General features: G+C 37.7%; 2 long non-coding RNA genes across 5 annotated transcripts; both read right to left on the bottom strand.

The window, feature by feature from the left end:
- Positions 1 to 1,926: 1,926 nt before the first annotated feature.
- LOC119500081 lies at positions 1,927 to 11,199 on the bottom strand. 2 transcript variants are annotated; one of them, XR_005209531.1, is made up of 3 exons: positions 10,931 to 11,199; positions 10,818 to 10,860; positions 1,927 to 1,996 (listed from the first exon to the last, which is right to left on the bottom strand). It is a non-coding gene; the product is annotated as an uncharacterized LOC119500081 (long non-coding RNA). The 2 variants fall into 2 exon arrangements; XR_005209530.1 differs by lacking the exon at positions 1,927 to 1,996 and adding an exon at positions 10,437 to 10,684.
- Positions 11,200 to 13,357: 2,158 nt separating this feature from the next.
- On the bottom strand, positions 13,358 to 19,923 carry LOC119500065. Of its 3 annotated transcripts, XR_005209525.1 has the most exons (3): positions 19,641 to 19,909; positions 19,528 to 19,570; positions 13,358 to 13,427 (listed from the first exon to the last, which is right to left on the bottom strand). It is a non-coding gene; the product is annotated as an uncharacterized LOC119500065 (long non-coding RNA). The 3 variants fall into 3 exon arrangements; XR_005209526.1 differs by having other exon boundaries at positions 13,358 to 13,418; positions 19,528 to 19,923; XR_005209523.1 differs by having other exon boundaries at positions 19,528 to 19,922.
- Between the last annotated feature and the right edge of the window lie 582 nt (positions 19,924 to 20,505).

Genomic DNA, 20,505 nt, shown 5'->3' with positions numbered 1-20,505 from the left:
TTCATTGCATGTAAATACTACTTGTTTCTGACTGTCCACTTGTTGGTATGATCCTTTTTTTCTTTCTTTTTTTTGTATTCTACATGTTGGAAATAAATTTTGAAATGAAATGAAACGTTATCCAACACCTGCCATGTGCAGCTTAACACAAGCTAACTATTTCTTCTTACTATTTGAAAAAACAAGTTGCATCAGCTAACACGGTAAAAAAAAAGAAGAGCTAAACAAAGTGTAACAAAATACGAACCATTTAAATAGAAGGAAGTATAAAAATAGGAGCAGTATATACAGTATTGACAATAAACAAACTATTAACAAAAGTGCACCAGTGGAAAATGATATTGCACAGTGAGTGTAGGAGCTAAAGTCTACAACTGTAGCTACTGAGGTGATTAGCCCTGGACTGACGCGCTTTTCGCTGTAGATGGTACCTTTAGTTGTCTGTTGTGCTGTACAAAAGTGATCCTGAGTCCGCTCGTTGGTTTTACAATAACAGTTCATTTATTCTTAATATGGTATTAAAGAAGCAAGTCCAGTTACCATAGCAACGAGTAAACAATAACAACACGGCAAACAATTCAGCGTCCCTGCGGTCAAAACCCTTTGCCCTTCCGGGCTAAACCCTGACGCCAACAACACACCTCCTTACCTATATACCCGTGGCTGGGTCAATCAATTAACACAGCGCCACCTAGTGTTCCTAAAAGTGAATTACACTACAACCTCTGTATGCCAGCATACATCATACATCATGTTTTGGCTCTTACAGTGAGAATGAAATGAATGAATGAAATTCCACCTGAAAAATATCAGGTAATTGTCAGTTTTTGGTGTGTAAGTGGTCTACTGGGAGAAAAGATAACAAATAGTCAATATGATTAAGATAAATATATCAGTAATGAATTGGTATTGTGATAAAGTCATATTATAAGTAATGATTTGGTATTCTGGATTGATAACAAATTTAAATTTTGATAAGGATAATTACATCAGTAATTCATTTATATTTCTGTAAGACACAGATTAAAGGTAATAATTATAGTTACAATAATTATAAATAATAAAAAGTATAGTTAGACAAATTCAGGAAAATGTAATTAGAGTATATGTATGGCTCAATAAGGAAGCTGGTTAATAATTAATAATTGACTTATGGAGAAGGGGTGGGATTAAATAAGTTTATACTTCTTCTCACTCCTTTTCGAATATGTAAATCAAGGCATCAATCATTTACTTTTCATTGTATATAAATACTACTTGTTTCTGACTGTCCACTTGTTGGTATGATCATTCTTTTTCCTTATTTTTTTTTGTATTCTACATGCTTGAAATAAATTTTGAAATGAAATGAAAAATGAAATAAGCAATGGAAATAAACCAAAGGATTCACTTTGTATATTGAGCTCAGAAGCTTTAAGAGCAGCAGATAGTTCACCTTTTCAATGCAGCTTAAACAGGGTTGAGATCTGATAACATTTAATTTTATTTATTTATTAAAGATTTATGATTCATACAATTGTGTTCAATGCAAATGATTATACTCCATACAGCAGGTTGGTACAGTGATTTGGGAGACTGGCCCTGAACCAGAAGACCTGGTTTTACTCTCAAGCTTCCACTGTGCTGAAGTGTGCCAAAAGCAAGGCACTGAAACTATATATTGTGACGTAACCATTTACTTTTCAAATGATGGTGAAAAGTCCACTGCTAACATCCAAAATTACACTGATGTCCAAAAAGTGAAAATACATTGTTTTTTATTACATTTTCCAAACATTCCTAACTGACATTTTACATGACGTACTTTTTTTTAAATTTTTTTTTTTAAAAAACCTAACCTAACATCCTGACTTATCACGAAATCTTTTCATCACGCACTATACTTGGCTAACATTCCTAACATACCTAACATGCTATACTATTGACTTTTTTTTTTTTTTTTTTTAACACGACTTTTTTCATCACGCACTATACTAAGCTAACATTCCTAACATACCTAACATGCTATAGACCTTTTTTTTTTACATAACATCTTTTAGACCTTTTTTCAGACATTTTTCAGACTTTTGCTTCTGGACATTTTTCAGACTTTTTTATATATATATATATATATATAATCTTCAGACTTTTATTGACATTTTTAAGACTTTTGTGTCAGACATTTTTCAGACTTTTTTTTTTTTTTTTTTACCTTTTTCAGACATTGTTTAGACTTTTCTTTTCCAACATTTTTCAAACTTTTTTTAGACATTTTTTTCAGACATTTTTCAAACCTTTTTTTCAGATATTTTTGAAACATTTTTTTTTTACGGATATTTTTTCAGACTTTTTTTTATATATATTTTCAGATTTTTGACATTTTTTAAGACTTTTGTGTCCGGACATTTTTCAGACTTTTTTTTTTTTACATAACATTTTTTAGACCTTTTTTCAGACATTTTTCAGACTTTTGCTTCTGGACATTTTTCAGACTTTTGCTTCTGGACAGTTTTCAGACTTTTTTTTTTATATATTTTTCAGACATTTTTTTATATATATATATATATATAATTTTCAGACTTTTCTGGACATTTTTCAGACTTTTGTGTCTGGACATTTTTCAGATTTTTTTTTTCAAATATTTTAAAGACATCTTTCAGACTTTTGCTTCTGGACTTTTTCAGATTTTTTTTTTTTACATAACATTTTTTAGACCTTTTTTCAGACATTTTTCAGACTTTTGCTTCTGGACTTTTTCAGACTTTTTTTTTCAAATAATTTTCAGACTTTTTTTTTTATATATATATTTTTCAAACTTTTCTTAACATTTTTCAGACTTTTGTGTTCGGACATTTTTCAGACTTTTTTTTTTTTTTTTTTTTTTTTTTTTACCTTTTCAGACATTGCTTGATTTTCTCAAACTTTTTTTAGACTTTTTTTTCAGACATTTTTCAAACCTTTTTTTCCAGACATTTTTCAAACTTTTTTTCAGTTTTTTTTCCAGTATTTTTCAAACAAACATTTGTTTCAGACATTTTCAGACTTTTTTTTTGGACATTTTTCAGACTTTTTCTTTTTTCGAATATTTTTCAGACTTTTTTTTTTTATACATATTTTCAGACTTTTCTTGCCATTTTTCAGACTTTTGTGTCAAGACATTTTTCAGACTTTTTTTTTTACATACAATTTTTTAAGCCATTTTTCAGACATTTTTCAGACTTTTGCTTCTGGACATTTTTCAGACATTTTTTTTCAAATACTTTTTAGACTTTTTTTTCAGACTTTTTTTTTTCAAACATTTTTCAGACTTTTTTTTTCGAAAACTTTTCAGACTTTTTTTTTTATATATATTTTTTAAACTTTTCTTGACATTTTTCGGACTTTTGTTTTCCGGACATTTTTCAGACTTTATTTTCCAACATTTTTCAGACTTTCTTTTTTCGAATACTTTTCAGACTTTTTTTTATACATTTTTTAGAAAAAAAAGCTTCGGCCACTCGTGATGTGTTCGGTGTCCCATGGAGGTTTCCAAACACCTCTCGCCATTCTGCCCTCCCAGACTGCTCCCCAGCCTGTCCTGGAGGCATCTGTGAACACCAAAGTCCTCCTTGAAGGCAGATTGCCCAAGGGTACACCTTGTGTGAGCAACTTGCGGTCCCTCCATGGGCTCAGAGCTCTCTGACATGACTGAGTCACTCTGAGCTTCACATGCCTGTCCCTCCGTGGATGGAGGTTGAACGCATTCAGCCACCGCTGCAGGGGCCGAGCCCTGAGCAGGCCCAGCGGAATCACCAACACTGCTAATGATATCAACCCCAGCAGTCTCTGAAAGTGAAGCAACTGTAGGCGTTTGCCCAGTCGGAAGATACGCAAGACCGTTAGGATTCTCGCAACCCTCTGAGGGGTAAGGGACGCCTTCATCACAAGTGAGTTCAGGCAAAGCCCCAAGAATACTGTTTCCTGCCTCGGTTCGAGGTTGCTTTTCTTTAAGTTCACCCTGAAACCAAGGGATTGGACATGAGCTAAGACCCTCCCGGTATGCTGCATGACCTGTTCGCGAGATGAAGCGCAGACCAGCCAGTCGTCCAGGTGTGGCAGGATCTTTAAGCCTGCACTCTGGAGTGGTGACAGATCGACAAATGGGGACGTGGAAGTACGCGTCTTTTAGATCGATAGTGGTGAACCGTTCCCCTTGCTCTATCGACTCTAGAATGTGCCGTGTGTGCAGCATTCTGAACGGCAGAACCTTTATGTAGGTATTTAGGCGCTGGAGGTCCAGGATGGGACGTATCCCACCATCCTTTTTGGGAGCAAGGAAATATGTTGAATAAAAGCCAGCTTGCTGTTCGCTGGGCCTTACCTTCGCAATTACGTTCTTCTGAAGGAGGATTGCAATCTCCTCGGACAGAACTTTTGCCTGGAATGGGTCCTTGACAAACGTCATCTGGACCCTGGAAAAAGGTGGGGGCCGCCGCCGAAATTGAATTCTGTAACCCCTTGCAACAGTAGCCACTACCCAGGGGTCTGAGACTTCCTTCTCCCAGCTGTCCAGGCGTAGCTGGGAGTGAACCTTGGCGGCTTCCCCACCACTCCTATGCAGAGGCCCCCTGGGTCCCTGGACCTTTGGGGGGGCGTCTCCTTTGAGGAGCCCCTCTTGCTGTACGCCGGGGCTGAAACCCTTGATGCTGCAGTCGCAGTCTTCCTGCAGCATCACCCGAACTTTGTGCACCTGAGCCCTGGCGCCTGCCACGCATCCAGGGCTCTGGATGACCCCAGGCAGCCTGGAATTGGTGCTGCTGGCCCGTTGGTCTCTGCCTCGTCGCTGCAGGCCGACTGAATGTGCGCTGCACGCTCTCTCGAGTACGCAGAGACTGTTCAGAGCTTTCTCCAAGACACTCTGGGAGTCAGAGTGAAAGACTCTAACCTTACCTTACCTTTTTCAGACATTGTTTAGACTTTTCTTTTCCAACATTTTTCAAACTTTTTTTAGACATTTTTTTCAGACATTTTTCAAACCTTTTTTTCAGATATTTTTGAAACATTTTTTTTTTACGGATATTTTTTCAGACTTTTTTTTATATATATTTTCAGATTTTTGACATTTTTTAAGACTTTTGTGTCCGGACATTTTTCAGACTTTTTTTTTTTTACATAACATTTTTTAGACCTTTTTTCAGACATTTTTCAGACTTTTGCTTCTGGACATTTTTCAGACTTTTGCTTCTGGACAGTTTTCAGACTTTTTTTTTTATATATTTTTCAGACATTTTTTTATATATATATATATATATATAATTTTTCAGACTTTTCTGGACATTTTTCAGACTTTTGTGTCTGGACATTTTTCAGATTTTTTTTTTCAAATATTTTAAAGACATCTTTCAGACTTTTGCTTCTGGACTTTTTCAGATTTTTTTTTTTTACATAACATTTTTTAGACCTTTTTTCAGACATTTTTCAGACTTTTGCTTCTGGACTTTTTCAGACTTTTTTTTTCAAATAATTTTCAGACTTTTTTTTTATATATATATTTTTCAAACTTTTCTTAACATTTTTCAGACTTTTGTGTTCGGACATTTTTCAGACTTTTTTTTTTTTTTTTTTTTTTTTTTTACCTTTTCAGACATTGCTTGATTTTCTCAAACTTTTTTTAGACTTTTTTTTCAGACATTTTTCAAACCTTTTTTTCAGACATTTTTCAAACTTTTTTTCAGTTTTTTTTCCAGTATTTTTCAAACAAACATTTGTTTCAGACATTTTCAGACTTTTTTTTGGACATTTTTCAGACTTTTTCTTTTTTCGAATATTTTTCAGACTTTTTTTTTTTATACATATTTTCAGACTTTTCTTGCCATTTTTCAGACTTTTGTGTCAAGACATTTTTCAGACTTTTTTTTTTTACATACAATTTTTTAAGCCATTTTTCAGACATTTTTCAGACTTTTGCTTCTGGACATTTTTCAGACATTTTTTTTCAAATACTTTTCAGACTTTTTTTTCAGACTTTTTTTTTTCAAACATTTTTCAGACTTTTTTTTTCGAAAACTTTTCAGACTTTTTTTTTTATATATATTTTTTAAACTTTTCTTGACATTTTTCGGACTTTTGTTTTCCGGACATTTTTCAGACTTTTTTTTCCAACATTTTTCAGACTTTTTTTTTTCGAATACTTTTCAGACTTTTTTTTATACATTTTTTAGAAAAAAAAGCTTCGGCCACTCGTGATGTGTTCGGTGTCCCATGGAGGTTTCCAAACACCTCTCGCCATTCTGCCCTCCCAGACTGCTCCCCAGCCTGTCCTGGAGGCATCTGTGAACACCAAAGTCCTCCTTGAAGGCAGATTGCCCAAGGGTACACCTTGTGTGAGCAACTTGCGGTCCCTCCATGGGCTCAGAGCTCTCTGACATGACTGAGTCACTCTGAGCTTCACATGCCTGTCCCTCCGTGGATGGAGGTTGAACGCATTCAGCCACCGCTGCAGGGGCCGAGCCCTGAGCAGGCCCAGCGGAATCACCAACACTGCTAATGATATCAACCCCAGCAGTCTCTGAAAGTGAAGCAACTGTAGGCGTTTGCCCAGTCGGAAGATACGCAAGACCGTTAGGATTCTCGCAACCCTCTGAGGGGTAAGGGACGCCTTCATCACAAGTGAGTTCAGGCAAAGCCCCAAGAATACTGTTTCCTGCCTCGGTTCGAGGTTGCTTTTCTTTAAGTTCACCCTGAAACCAAGGGATTGGACATGAGCTAAGACCCTCCCGGTATGCTGCATGACCTGTTCGCGAGATGAAGCGCAGACCAGCCAGTCGTCCAGGTGTGGCAGGATCTTTAAGCCTGCACTCTGGAGTGGTGACAGATCGACAAATGGGGACGTGGAAGTACGCGTCTTTTAGATCGATAGTGGTGAACCGTTCCCCTTGCTCTATCGACTCTAGAATGTGCCGTGTGTGCAGCATTCTGAACGGCAGAACCTTTATGTAGGTATTTAGGCGCTGGAGGTCCAGGATGGGACGTATCCCACCATCCTTTTTGGGAGCAAGGAAATATGTTGAATAAAAGCCAGCTTGCTGTTCGCTGGGCCTTACCTTCGCAATTACGTTCTTCTGAAGGAGGATTGCAATCTCCTCGGACAGAACTTTTGCCTGGAATGGGTCCTTGACAAACGTCATCTGGACCCTGGAAAAAGGTGGGGGCCGCCGCCGAAATTGAATTCTGTAACCCCTTGCAACAGTAGCCACTACCCAGGGGTCTGAGACTTCCTTCTCCCAGCTGTCCAGGCGTAGCTGGGAGTGAACCTTGGCGGCTTCCCCACCACTCCTATGCAGAGGCCCCCTGGGTCCCTGGACCTTTGGGGGGGCGTCTCCTTTGAGGAGCCCCTCTTGCTGTACGCCGGGGCTGAAACCCTTGATGCTGCAGTCGCAGTCTTCCTGCAGCATCACCCGAACTTTGTGCACCTGAGCCCTGGCGCCTGCCACGCATCCAGGGCTCTGGATGACCCCAGGCAGCCTGGAATTGGTGCTGCTGGCCCGTTGGTCTCTGCCTCGTCGCTGCAGGCCGACTGAATGTGCGCTGCACGCTCTCTCGAGTACGCAGAGACTGTTCAGCTTTCTCCAAGACACTCTGGGAGTCAGAGTGAAAGACTCTACCCGGTACCACCGGCATGTTGCTGAGCTCCTTCCTGATGTTCTCGGGGAGGGTTGTCTGAGCTAGCCAGATCTGTCTGCGGGCCATCATGGCTGACGACATAGCGGAACCGATGTCACGAGTAAGCTGAGAGTGTGTGGACAGTGCCGCATCTATCAGGTTTCTGGTGTCCTGATCACCCGCACTAGCGGTCCTTCTGAGCGCTGCTAACAAGAGAGCGAGTGCATTTCCTGCACGCGCCGCGCGGGCGGCTGCATTATAGGACCTACAAACCAAGTGGTCTGTCTTCTTGCACTCCTTACGAGGACAGTGTGGATTAGTGGTCACCTTATCTGGGCCTAGAGGGGTTAAAGCTGCCATTTCCCTCTCTACAGGCGGCATATCGCCCAAACCGGACTCATGGGGGTACTGTGCCTTGGCTAGCCTCCCGCACCCCGAATTAAACTGAGGGGCGCTACCAGGATTATTCCATGACCTCCTTAACATCTGACAATAATCCTCGGCTGCAGGAATAGTCACTGAGGGGCGAGACTGCGAGATGCCGGCCCAGACTCCCTCGGATGAGCTAGGGGTTTCGATTGGAATTGAAAGGCCCATAATCTTAGCCGCACTCAAAACCTTTGAAAACACATCACTGGGAACAGAATCGCCAGTACCATCGTCTACGGACGCAGATTCACCTGTGTGAGATAGGCTAAGGCAATGTGACTCTTCAGCAATCTCTGGGTGACCCTCGTCCTCCAAGGGAGAACCCTGTGCATAGAGTGATATAGCATCAGGGTGATCGGCCTGATGTTCTCCATATGCCGGCAAGTCCCTAGGGGAGATCCCCTCCGAACAAGCCGCAGTCAGTGGAGCTGCTCTCTGAGCCTCCATTCTACTCACCCTGTCTGCCAGACCACGAATGGCGGCCAGGATTTGAGACTGAGTATCCACCTGCCCCCAGTAGTCAATGGGGATATATGCACTCGCTGGCTCAAAGGTATAAACAAAAATACTGCTCATAAGAACTAAAATCACCCCTTTCCTGTACGCGGACGTACAAGGGGGAACAAATAACCAATCCCACCTACTGCGCACAGAGGTTTAAGGGGGAAATGAAAACGCCCTTTTAAACACAAGGGGAATGCAAGGCAAAATCCTTGGCTAAATGAAATATGCCGAAAGGTGGATTCGAACCCCGGCCTACCGCGGTAAGAGCGCCCGCTCTACCGGGTGAGCTATAACACTCAACGGGCTTTTTTCATCGGCGCGCGACTGTTTAAATAAATAACACCACAGAACTTTTGCCTTTGGACTGGGTCCTTGACCAGGGCTCTGGATGACCCCAGGCAGCCTGGAATTGGTGCTGCTGGCCCGTTGGTCTCTGCCTCGTCGCTGCAGGCCGACTGAATGTGCGCTGCACGCTCTCTCGAGTACGCAGAGACTGTTCAGAGCTTTCTCCAAGACACTCTGGGAGTCAGAGTGAAAGACTCTAACCTTACCTTACCTTTTTCAGACATTGTTTAGACTTTTCTTTTCCAACATTTTTCAAACTTTTTTTAGACATTTTTTTCAGACATTTTTCAAACCTTTTTTTTTTACGGATATTTTTTCAGACTTTTTTTTATATATATTTTCAGACTTTTGACATTTTTTAAGACTTTTTTTTTTTACATAACATTTTTTAGACCTTTTTTCAGACATTTTTCAGACTTTTGCTTCTGGACATTTTTCAGACTTTTTTTTTTCGAATACTTTTCAGACTTTTTTTATATATATATATATATAATTTTCAGACTTTTCTTGACATTTTTCAGACTTTTGTGTCCGGACATTTTTCAGACTTTTTTTTCCAACATTTTTCAGACTTTTTTTTCCAACATTTTTCAGACGTTTTTTTTTCGAATACTTTTCAGACTTTTTTTTATATATATATATATATAATTTTCAGACTTTTCTTGACATTTTTCAGACTTTTGTGTCCGGACATTTTTCAGACTTTTTTTTTTCAAATATTTTAAAGACATCTTTAAGACTTTTGATTCTGGACTTTTTCAGACTTTTTTTTTCAAATAATTTTCAGACTTTTTTTTTTTTAATATATATTTTTCAGACTTTTTTCAGACATTTTTCAGACTTTTGCTTTTGGACATTTTTCAGACTTTTTTTTAAATATATTTTTCAGACTTTTCTGGACATTTTTCAGATTTTTTTTTTTTACTTTTTTTTCAAATATTTTCAAGACATTTTTCAGACGTTTGCTTCTGGACTTTTTTTTTTAAATAACATTTTTCAGACTTTTTTTTCAAATCTTTCAGACTTTTGTGTCAGACATTTTTCAGACTTTTTTTTTTTTTTTTACCTTTTTCAGACATTGTTTAGACTTTTCTTTTCCAACATTTTTCAAACTTTTTTTAGACATTTTTTTCAGACATTTTTCAAACCTGTAAATGTAATTAGAGTATATGTATGGCTCAATAAGGAAGCTGGTTAATAATTAATAATTGACTTATGGAAAAGGGGTGGGATTAAATAACTTTATACTTCTTCTCACTCCTTTTCGAATATGTAAATCAAGGCATCAAATGTTGACAATTTACTTTTCATTGTATATGAATACTACTTGTTTCTGACTGTCCACTTGTTGGTATGATCATTCTTTTTCCTTATTTTATTTTTTTTTTTTTGTATTCTACATGCTTGAAATAAATTTTGAAATGAAATGAAAAATGAAATAAGCAATGGAAATAAACCAAAGGATTCACTTTGTATATTGAGCTCAGAAGCTTTAAGAGCAGCAGATAGTTCACCTTTTCAATGCAGCTTAAACAGGGTTGAGATCTGATAACATTTAATTTTATTTATTTATTAAAGATTTATGATTCATACAATTGTGTTCAATGCAAATGATTATACTCCATACAGCAGGTTGGTACAGTGATTTGGGAGACTGGCCCTGAACCAGAAGACCTGGTTTTACTCTCAAGCTTCCACTGTGCTGAAGTGTGCCAAAAGCAAGGCACTGAAACTATATATTGTGACGTAACCATTTACTTTTCAAATGATGGTGAAAAGTCCACTGCTAACATCCAAAATTACACTGATGTCCAAAAAGTGAAAATACATTGTTTTTTATTACATTTTCCTAACATTCCTAACTGACATTTTACATGACGTACTTTTTTTTAAATTTTTTTTTTTTTAAAAAAACTAACCTAACATCCTGACTTATCACGAAATCTTTTCATCACGCACTATCTTGGCTAACATTCCTAACATACCTAACATGCTATACTATTGACTTTTTTTTTTTTTTTTTTAACACGACTTTTTTCATCACGCACTATACTAAGCTAACATTCCTAACATACCTAACATGCTATAGACCTTTTTTTTTTTTTGGTGACTAAGAGTCATGGAATGAGGGGAAACAGAGAGAGAGAGATGCGGCAAAGGTCCACAGGTCCGGATTCGAACCCGGGTCGACCGCGGCTAAGACTCAGCCTTAGCCATACATGGGCGCCCGCTGTACGAACTGAGCTAGCCAGGCGCCCACTATTGCCATTTTTGACATACTATATAAATCTAGTTTTCATGACTTTTACAATGCCATTTTTCGGATGTACTATGCTATACATTTTTTGATGACATTTTGATGACATACTAAATACTATACTAAACTATGACATTTTACATCACTAAAGTTAATGATTAATAATTGATTTATGGAGAAGGGGTGTGATTAAATAAGTTTATACTTCTTCTCACTCCTTTTGGAATATGTAAATCAAGGCATCAAGTGTTTGAAAATGTATTTTTCTTATGCTTTTCATTGCATGTAAATACTACTTGTTTCTGACTGTCCACTTGTTGGTATGATCCTTTTTTTCTTTCTTTTTTTTGTATTCTACATGTTGGAAATAAATTTTGAAATGAAATGAAACGTTATCCAACACCTGCCATGTGCAGCTTAACACAAGCTAACTATTTCTTCTTACTATTTGAAAAAACAAGTTGCATCAGCTAACACGGTAAAAAAAAAGAAGAGCTAAACAAAGTGTAACAAAATACGAACCATTTAAATAGAAGGAAGTATAAAAATAGGAGCAGTATATACAGTATTGACAATAAACAAACTATTAACAAAAGTGCACCAGTGGAAAATGATATTGCACAGTGAGTGTAGGAGCTAAAGTCTACAACTGTAGCTACTGAGGTGATTAGCCCTGGACTGACGCGCTTTTCGCTGTAGATGGTACCTTTAGTTGTCTGTTGTGCTGTACAAAAGTGATCCTGAGTCCGCTCGTTGGTTTTACAATAACAGTTCATTTATTCTTAATATGGTATTAAAGAAGCAAGTCCAGTTACCATAGCAACGAGTAAACAATAACAACACGGCAAACAATTCAGCGTCCCTGCGGTCAAAACCCTTTGCCCTTCCGGGCTAAACCCTGACGCCAACAACACACCTCCTTACCTATATACCCGTGGCTGGGTCAATCAATTAACACAGCGCCACCTAGTGTTCCTAAAAGTGAATTACACTACAACCTCTGTATGCCAGCATACATCATACATCATGTTTTGGCTCTTACAGTGAGAATGAAATGAATGAATGAAATTCCACCTGAAAAATATCAGGTAATTGTCAGTTTTTGGTGTGTAAGTGGTCTACTGGGAGAAAAGATAACAAATAGTCAATATGATTAAGATAAATATATCAGTAATGAATTGGTATTGTGATAAAGTCATATTATAAGTAATGATTTGGTATTCTGGATTGATAACAAATTTAAATTTTGATAAGGATAATTACATCAGTAATTCATTTATATTTCTGTAAGACACAGATTAAAGGTAATAATTATAGTTACAATAATTATAAATAATAAAAAGTATAGTTAGACAAATTCAGGAAAATGTAATTAGAGTATATGTATGGCTCAATAAGGAAGCTGGTTAATAATTAATAATTGACTTATGGAGAAGGGGTGGGATTAAATAAGTTTATACTTCTTCTCACTCCTTTTCGAATATGTAAATCAAGGCATCAATCATTTACTTTTCATTGTATATAAATACTACTTGTTTCTGACTGTCCACTTGTTGGTATGATCATTCTTTTTCCTTATTTTTTTTTGTATTCTACATGCTTGAAATAAATTTTGAAATGAAATGAAAAATGAAATAAGCAATGGAAATAAACCAAAGGATTCACTTTGTATATTGAGCTCAGAAGCTTTAAGAGCAGCAGATAGTTCACCTTTTCAATGCAGCTTAAACAGGGTTGAGATCTGATAACATTTAATTTTATTTATTTATTAAAGATTTATGATTCATACAATTGTGTTCAATGCAAATGATTATACTCCATACAGCAGGTTGGTACAGTGATTTGGGAGACTGGCCCTGAACCAGAAGACCTGGTTTTACTCTCAAGCTTCCACTGTGCTGAAGTGTGCCAAAAGCAAGGCACTGAAACTATATATTGTGACGTAACCATTTACTTTTCAAATGATGGTGAAAAGTCCACTGCTAACATCCAAAATTACACTGATGTCCAAAAAGTGAAAATACATTGTTTTTTATTACATTTTCCAAACATTCCTAACTGACATTTTACATGACGTACTTTTTTTTAAATTTTTTTTTTTTAAAAAACCTAACCTAACATCCTGACTTATCACGAAATCTTTTCATCACGCACTATACTTGGCTAACATTCCTAACATACCTAACATGCTATACTATTGACTTTTTTTTTTTTTTTTTTTAACACGACTTTTTTCATCACGCACTATACTAAGCTAACATTCCTAACATACCTAACATGCTATAGACCTTTTTTTTTTTACATAACATCTTTTAGACCTTTTTTCAGACATTTTTCAGACTTTTGCTTCTGGACATTTTTCAGACTTTTTTTATATATATATATATATATAATCTTCAGACTTTTCTTGACATTTTTCAGACTTTTGTGTCAGACATTTTTCAGACTTTTTTTTTTTTTTTTTTACCTTTTTCAGACATTGTTTAGACTTTTCTTTTCCAACATTTTTCAAACTTTTTTTAGACATTTTTTTCAGACATTTTTCAAACCTTTTTTTCAGATATTTTTGAAACATTTTTTTTTTACGGATATTTTTTCAGACTTTTTTTTATATATATTTTCAGATTTTTGACATTTTTTAAGACTTTTGTGTCCGGACATTTTTCAGACTTTTTTTTTTTTACATAACATTTTTTAGACCTTTTTTCAGACATTTTTCAGACTTTTGCTTCTGGACATTTTTCAGACTTTTGCTTCTGGACAGTTTTCAGACTTTTTTTTTTATATATTTTTCAGACATTTTTTTATATATATATATATATATAATTTTCAGACTTTTCTGGACATTTTTCAGACTTTTGTGTCTGGACATTTTTCAGATTTTTTTTTTCAAATATTTTAAAGACATCTTTCAGACTTTTGCTTCTGGACTTTTTCAGATTTTTTTTTTTTACATAACATTTTTTAGACCTTTTTTCAGACATTTTTCAGACTTTTGCTTCTGGACTTTTTCAGACTTTTTTTTTCAAATAATTTTCAGACTTTTTTTTTTATATATATATTTTTCAAACTTTTCTTAACATTTTTCAGACTTTTGTGTTCGGACATTTTTCAGACTTTTTTTTTTTTTTTTTTTTTTTTTTTTACCTTTTCAGACATTGCTTGATTTTCTCAAACTTTTTTTAGACTTTTTTTTCAGACATTTTTCAAACCTTTTTTTCAGACATTTTTCAAACTTTTTTTCAGTTTTTTTTCCAGTATTTTTCAAACAAACATTTGTTTCAGACATTTTCAGACTTTTTTTTGGACATTTTTCAGACTTTTTCTTTTTTCGAATATTTTTCAGACTTTTTTTTTTTATACATATTTTCAGACTTTTCTTGCCATTTTTCAGACTTTTGTGTCAAGACATTTTTCAGACTTTTTTTTTTTACATACAATTTTTTAAGCCATTTTTCAGACATTTTTCAGACTTTTGCTTCTGGACATTTTTCAGAAATTTTTTTTCAAATACTTTTCAGACTTTTTTTTCATACTTTTTTTTTTCAAACATTTTTCAGACTTTTTTTTTCGAAAACTTTTCAGACTTTTTTTTTTATATATATTTTTTAAACTTTTCTTGACATTTTTCGGACTTTTGTTTTCCGGACATTTTTCAGACTTTTTTTTCCAACATTTTTCAGACTTTTTTTTTTCGAATACTTTTCAGACTTTTTTTTATACATTTTTTAGAAAAAAAAGCTTCGGCCACTCGTGATGTGTTCGGTGTCCCATGGAGGTTTCCAAACACCTCTCGCCATTCTGCCCTCCCAGACTGCTCCCCAGCCTGTCCTGGAGGCATCTGTGAACACCAAAGTCCTCCTTGAAGGCAGATTGCCCAAGGGTACACCTTGTGTGAGCAACTTGCGGTCCCTCCATGGGCTCAGAGCTCTCTGACATGACTGAGTCACTCTGAGCTTCACATGCCTGTCCCTCCGTGGATGGAGGTTGAACGCATTCAGCCACCGCTGCAGGGGCCGAGCCCTGAGCAGGCCCAGCGGAATCACCAACACTGCTAATGATATCAACCCCAGCAGTCTCTGAAAGTGAAGCAACTGTAGGCGTTTGCCCAGTCGGAAGATACGCAAGACCGTTAGGATTCTCGCAACCCTCTGAGGGGTAAGGGACGCCTTCATCACAAGTGAGTTCAGGCAAAGCCCCAAGAATACTGTTTCCTGCCTCGGTTCGAGGTTGCTTTTCTTTAAGTTCACCCTGAAACCAAGGGATTGGACATGAGCTAAGACCCTCCCGGTATGCTGCATGACCTGTTCGCGAGATGAAGCGCAGACCAGCCAGTCGTCCAGGTGTGGCAGGATCTTTAAGCCTGCACTCTGGAGTGGTGACAGATCGACAAATGGGGACGTGGAAGTACGCGTCTTTTAGATCGATAGTGGTGAACCGTTCCCCTTGCTCTATCGACTCTAGAATGTGCCGTGTGTGCAGCATTCTGAACGGCAGAACCTTTATGTAGGTATTTAGGCGCTGGAGGTCCAGGATGGGACGTATCCCACCATCCTTTTTGGGAGCAAGGAAATATGTTGAATAAAAGCCAGCTTGCTGTTCGCTGGGCCTTACCTTCGCAATTACGTTCTTCTGAAGGAGGATTGCAATCTCCTCGGACAGAACTTTTGCCTGGAATGGGTCCTTGACAAACGTCATCTGGACCCTGGAAAAAGGTGGGGGCCGCCGCCGAAATTGAATTCTGTAACCCCTTGCAACAGTAGCCACTACCCAGGGGTCTGAGACTTCCTTCTCCCAGCTGTCCAGGCGTAGCTGGGAGTGAACCTTGGCGGCTTCCCCACCACTCCTATGCAGAGGCCCCCTGGGTCCCTGGACCTTTGGGGGGGCGTCTCCTTTGAGGAGCCCCTCTTGCTGTACGCCGGGGCTGAAACCCTTGATGCTGCAGTCGCAGTCTTCCTGCAGCATCACCCGAACTTTGTGCACCTGAGCCCTGGCGCCTGCCACGCATCCAGGGCTCTGGATGACCCCAGGCAGCCTGGAATTGGTGCTGCTGGCCCGTTGGTCTCTGCCTCGTCGCTGCAGGCCGACTGAATGTGCGCTGCACGCTCTCTCGAGTACGCAGAGACTGTTCAGCTTTCTCCAAGACACTCTGGGAGTCAGAGTGAAAGACTCTACCCGGTACCACCGGCATGTTGCTGAGCTCCTTCCTGATGTTCTCGGGGAGGGTTGTCTGAGCTAGCCAGATCTGTCTGCGGGCCATCATGGCTGACGACATAGCGGAACCGATGTCACGAGTAAGCTGAGAGTGTGTGGACAGTGCCGCATCTATCAGGTTTCTGGTGTCCTGATCACCCGCACTAGCGGTCCTTCTGAGCGCTGCTAACAAGAGAGCGAGTGCATTTCCTGCACGCGCCGCGCGGGCGGCTGCATTATAGGACCTACAAACCAAGTGGTCTGTCTTCTTGCACTCCTTACGAGGACAGTGTGGATTAGTGGTCACCTTATCTGGGCCTAGAGGGGTTAAAGCTGCCATTTCCCTCTCTACAGGCGGCATATTGCCCAAACCGGACTCATGGGGGTACTGTGCCTTGGCTAGCCTCCCGCACCCCGAATTAAACTGAGGGGCGCTACCAGGATTATTCCATGACCTCCTTAACATCTGACAATAATCCTCGGCTGCAGGAATAGTCACTGAGGGGCGAGACTGCGAGATGCCGGCCCAGACTCCCTCCGATGAGCTAGGGGTTTCGATTGGAATTGAAAGGCCCATAATCTTAGCCGCACTCAAAACCTTTGAAAACACATCACTGGGAACAGAATCGCCAGTACCATCGTCTACGGACGCAGATTCACCTGTGTGAGATAGGCTAAGGCAATGTGACTCTTCAGCAATCTCTGGGTGACCCTCGTCCTCCAAGGGAGAACCCTGTGCATAGAGTGATATAGCATCAGGGTGATCGGCCTGATGTTCTCCATATGCCGGCAAGTCCCTAGGGGAGATCCCCTCCGAACAAGCCGCAGTCAGTGGAGCTGCTCTCTGAGCCTCCATTCTACTCACCCTGTCTGCCAGACCACGAATGGCGGCCAGGATTTGAGACTGAGTATCCACCTGCCCCCAGTAGTCAATGGGGATATATGCACTCGCTGGCTCAAAGGTATAAACAAAAATACTGCTCATAAGAACTAAAATCACCCCTTTCCTGTACGCGGACGTACAAGGGGGAACAAATAACCAATCCCACCTACTGCGCACAGAGGTTTAAGGGGGAAATGAAAACGCCCTTTTAAACACAAGGGGAATGCAAGGCAAAATCCTTGGCTAAATGAAATATGCCGAAAGGTGGATTCGAACCCCGGCCTACCGCGGTAAGAGCGCCCGCTCTACCGGGTGAGCTATAACACTCAACGGGCTTTTTTCATCGGCGCGCGACTGTTTAAATAAATAACACCACAGAACTTTTGCCTTTGGACTGGGTCCTTGACCAGGGCTCTGGATGACCCCAGGCAGCCTGGAATTGGTGCTGCTGGCCCGTTGGTCTCTGCCTCGTCGCTGCAGGCCGACTGAATGTGCGCTGCACGCTCTCTCGAGTACGCAGAGACTGTTCAGAGCTTTCTCCAAGACACTCTGGGAGTCAGAGTGAAAGACTCTAACCTTACCTTACCTTTTTCAGACATTGTTTAGACTTTTCTTTTCCAACATTTTTCAAACTTTTTTTAGAAATTTTTTGTTCAGACATTTTTCAAACCTTTTTTTTTTACGGATATTTTTTCAGACTTTTTTTTATATATATTTTCAGACTTTTGACATTTTTTAAGACTTTTTTTTTTTACATAACATTTTTTAGACCTTTTTTCAGACATTTTTCAGACTTTTGCTTCTGGACATTTTTCAGACTTTTTTTTTTCGAATACTTTTCAGACTTTTTTTATATATATATATATATAATTTTCAGACTTTTCTTGACATTTTTCAGACTTTTGTGTCCGGACATTTTTCAGACTTTTTTTTCCAACATTTTTCAGACTTTTTTTTCCAACATTTTTCAGACGTTTTTTTTTCGAATACTTTTCAGACTTTTTTTTATATATATATATATATAATTTTCAGACTTTTCTTGACATTTTTCAGACTTTTGTGTCCGGACATTTTTCAGACTTTTTTTTTTCAAATATTTTAAAGACATCTTTAAGACTTTTGATTCTGGACTTTTTCAGACTTTTTTTTTCAAATAATTTTCAGACTTTTTTTTTTTTAATATATATTTTTCAGACTTTTTTCAGACATTTTTCAGACTTTTGCTTTTGGACATTTTTCAGACTTTTTTTTAAATATATTTTTCAGACTTTTCTGGACATTTTTCAGATTTTTTTTTTTTACTTTTTTTTCAAATATTTTCAAGACATTTTTCAGACGTTTGCTTCTGGACTTTTTTTTTTAAATAACATTTTTCAGACTTTTTTTTCAAATCTTTCAGACTTTTGTGTCAGACATTTTTCAGACTTTTTTTTTTTTTTTTTACCTTTTTCAGACATTGTTTAGACTTTTCTTTTCCAACATTTTTCAAACTTTTTTTAGACATTTTTTTCAGACATTTTTCAAACCTGTAAATGTAATTAGAGTATATGTATGGCTCAATAAGGAAGCTGGTTAATAATTAATAATTGACTTATGGAAAAGGGGTGGGATTAAATAACTTTATACTTCTTCTCACTCCTTTTCGAATATGTAAATCAAGGCATCAAATGTTGACAATTTACTTTTCATTGTATATAAATACTACTTGTTTCTGACTGTCCACTTGTTGGTATGATCATTCTTTTTCCTTATTTTTTTTTTTTTTTTTGTATTCTACATGCTTGAAATAAATTTTGAAATGAAATGAAAAATGAAATAAGCAATGGAAATAAACCAAAGGATTCACTTTGTATATTGAGCTCAGAAGCTTTAAGAGCAGCAGATAGTTCACCTTTTCAATGCAGCTTAAACAGGGTTGAGATCTGATAACATTTAATTTTATTTATTTATTAAAGATTTATGATTCATACAATTGTGTTCAATGCAAATGATTATACTCCATACAGCAGGTTGGTACAGTGATTTGGGAGACTGGCCCTGAACCAGAAGACCTGGTTTTACTCTCAAGCTTCCACTGTGCTGAAGTGTGCCAAAAGCAAGGCACTGAAACTATATATTGTGACGTAACCATTTACTTTTCAAATGATGGTGAAAAGTCCACTGCTAACATCCAAAATTACACTGATGTCCAAAAAGTGAAAATACATTGTTTTTTATTACATTTTCCTAACATTCCTAACTGACATTTTACATGACGTACTTTTTTTTAAATTTTTTTTTTTTTAAAAAAACTAACCTAACATCCTGACTTATCACGAAATCTTTTCATCACGCACTATCTTGGCTAACATTCCTAACATACCTAACATGCTATACTATTGACTTTTTTTTTTTTTTTTTTAACACGACTTTTTTCATCACGCACTATACTAAGCTAACATTCCTAACATACCTAACATGCTATAGACCTTTTTTTTTTTTTGGTGACTAAGAGTCATGGAATGAGGGGAAACAGAGAGAGAGAGATGCGGCAAAGGTCCACAGGTCCGGATTCGAACCCGGGTCGACCGCGGCTAAGACTCAGCCTTAGCCATACATGGGCGCCCGCTGTACGAACTGAGCTAGCCAGGCGCCCACTATTGCCATTTTTGACATACTATATAAATCTAGTTTTCATGACTTTTACAATGCCATTTTTCGGATGTACTATGCTATACATTTTTTGATGACATTTTGATGACATACTAAATACTATACTAAACTATGACATTTTACATCACTAAAGTTAATGATTAATAATTGATTTATGGAGAAGGGGTGTGATTAAATAAGTTTATACTTCTTCTCACTCCTTTTGGAATATGTAAATCAAGGCATCAAGTGTTTGAAAATGTATTTTTCTTATGCTTTTCATTGCATGTAAATACTACTTGTTTCTGACTGTCCACTTGTTGGTATGATCCTTTTTTTCTTTCTTTTTTTTGTATTCTACATGTTGGAAATAAATTTTGAAATGAAATGAAACGTTATCCAACACCTGCCATGTGCAGCTTAACACAAGCTAACTATTTCTTCTTACTATTTGAAAAAACAAGTTGCATCAGCTAACACGGTAAAAAAAAAGAAGAGCTAAACAAAGTGTAACAAAATACGAACCATTTAAATAGAAGGAAGTATAAAAATAGGAGCAGTATATACAGTATTGACAATAAACAAACTATTAACAAAAGTGCACCAGTGGAAAATGATATTGCACAGTGAGTGTAGGAGCTAA

The sequence above is a fragment of the Sebastes umbrosus genome, chromosome 2 (assembly GCF_015220745.1).
Source record: "Sebastes umbrosus isolate fSebUmb1 chromosome 2, fSebUmb1.pri, whole genome shotgun sequence".
NCBI classification, from domain to species: domain Eukaryota; kingdom Metazoa; phylum Chordata; class Actinopteri; order Perciformes; family Sebastidae; genus Sebastes; species Sebastes umbrosus.
The sequence above is the reverse complement of the archived record's forward strand: the minus strand, read 5'-3'. Positions and strand labels throughout refer to the sequence as shown.